We start from the raw sequence: 2,124 nt of genomic DNA on the forward strand, positions 1-2,124 counted from the left end.
TCTCCTGCGAAAACAGTCGCCTCGACCACTTTTTCTGCAGCGGATTTTGCCCATTTGAGGACATCACAGTATAGTAGATTGCATACTAGCGGCCGTTTCCTCAGCGAAACTCTCGTGCGTTCGCTAGCCAGCCGACAAGCGCCTGGAGCTCGGTGCCTCCACAGCGCGGTATCAGGTTGCGAGATCGACTATGTACTCCGACCGGGCTTTCGAATACATTTGCTTTCCGTTAGTTACTCCTAAAACTGCAGTGGTTAGAGCAGCATCAGTGCACAGTTCCTAAAAGGGTCAGGTTGACGCGCATTTCTCGTATACATACATGCTCTTTTTTTCCCTTTTTTGCAGGGGTGCCTTCTCGTTTTGTGGACCATCCAGATTGCGTGCCATCAATCTTCAAACACAAGAACGCTAGAGGCGTCAGGGCTCTCGCCCGCTTCGAAAGGTCGAAGAAAAGAAAAACAGTAGCCGCGAGTTGTGATCCGAGTGATGGGGCATCTTCACTGAGCCCACCACAGCACGACCGCAATCAGATGCAAGCTATGGCCGTGGATGGTGTCACTGAAGACGACATAACTGATACTGTCATTACTGATGATTCCACAGCAGAAAAGCGTAAGACAGAAGATATGCTTAAGCGGATTGAAGAACTTGAATCGCTTTTAGCTAGAGGAAAAGACAAAAACTGTAAACTTCTGTCACAGCTGATAACAGCAGAAGAAAGTATTGGTCAGTGGCAGGCGTGTTATAATGAACTAAAGTCAAGAATGTTGTGCCTTGAGAACATGAAAACGCCACAGGACTTGCTTTACTATACCGGACTGTCATCTGTACGTGTTTTTAAGCACATTCTCGATTTGGTAGTAGAAAAAAACCAAAAGCTTGCCAGAAGTGAAAATCAAAATTTGCATTCTCTGGAAGAACAGATGTTTATGGTTTTAGTACGTCTGCGAACAGGTATGGCAACAAAAGAAATTTCACGAAATTTTGCTGTTTCCATGCCTAACTTTAGTCGCATTTTCACAGAATAGATACTTGTTCTGCACAAAGATCTGGCTGCTATAACCATGTTTCCAACACTTGCTGAAGTGCAGCAACATATGCCACCCTATTTTAGGCAGTATCCAAACACACGGATTATTCTAGATACAACAGAAGTGCGCATCCAGAAGCCCTCAAGTCTGAATGCACAAAGACAAACCTTTTCAAACTACAAGTTTGCAAACACTATGAAGTGTTTAGTAGGGGCCACACCAGACTGTTACATCAGCTTTGTGTCACCGCTATTTGGCGGAGGAACTAGTGACAGGTCTAATGTCGAGGAGTGTGGAGTTCTAGATCTGTTAGAGCCAGGTGATGGGGTAATGGTTGACAAAGGGTTCAAGGTTACTGACTTGCTTCCTCGGAATGTTGACCTTTATATGCCTCCATTTCGCATCCCTGGAAAGCGTCAGATGAGTGCCAAAGATGTTCGAGAGACAAAACAAGTGGCAAGTGCAAGAGTGCACATTGAGAGAGTTATACGAAGAATAAAAGAGTATCACATACTTGACAAACCATTACCCATCAATATGCTGGATATAGCAGACCAAATTTTTGCTGTATGTGCTCGGCTGTCAAACTTCCGTGGACCCTTGCTGAATACCAAAAGGGATGGGGAACAGTCAGACACCGAGTAGATCACCAGGACACTATAGGTTCTTTGCAGACATATCAGCTTAATGCTGGCCACCTAATGTTTGTGTTCATGTTCACTTCTTTTAAATAGCATATGAAAGAGGAAACCACTGATATCTTGTCTGTATATTGGCCTTAGTGAATGATGCGAGTCATTTGTGTAAGGTTTGTAATCAAGAAGCAATTTGGGCATGCTTTATATGCGAAAATATGACTGCACTTTTTCCAATGTCATGTCTATCGCAAATTGAATGTTGGAAAGTACATGCTGTGTATAAAGTTCAATACATTTTGCCTTGTTTTTGCCACTGTGCGATGAAGGGAGCAGACATATTTATTTTGTAAGGTGTTTCTTGGGGTACCAAGACCGTAAGCAACGTCCGCAAACCAAGGCGACGAGGGTAGCGTTCGAATCAACGGTGCAGTGCTAACAAGGCTCCGGCTCCACTT

The 2,124-nt window shown here is 44.2% G+C and overlaps 1 pseudogene; it reads left to right on the forward strand.

Annotated features, from left to right (window-relative positions):
• Positions 1 to 682: 682 nt before the first annotated feature.
• Positions 683 to 1,853, forward strand: LOC146188479 (uncharacterized; annotated as a pseudogene).
• Positions 1,854 to 2,124: the final 271 nt, after the last annotated feature.

The sequence above is a fragment of the Amblyomma maculatum genome, chromosome 5, assembly GCF_055883805.1.
Source record: "Amblyomma maculatum isolate TAMU_Amacu chromosome 5, ASM5588380v1, whole genome shotgun sequence".
Classification (NCBI taxonomy): domain Eukaryota; kingdom Metazoa; phylum Arthropoda; class Arachnida; order Ixodida; family Ixodidae; genus Amblyomma; species Amblyomma maculatum.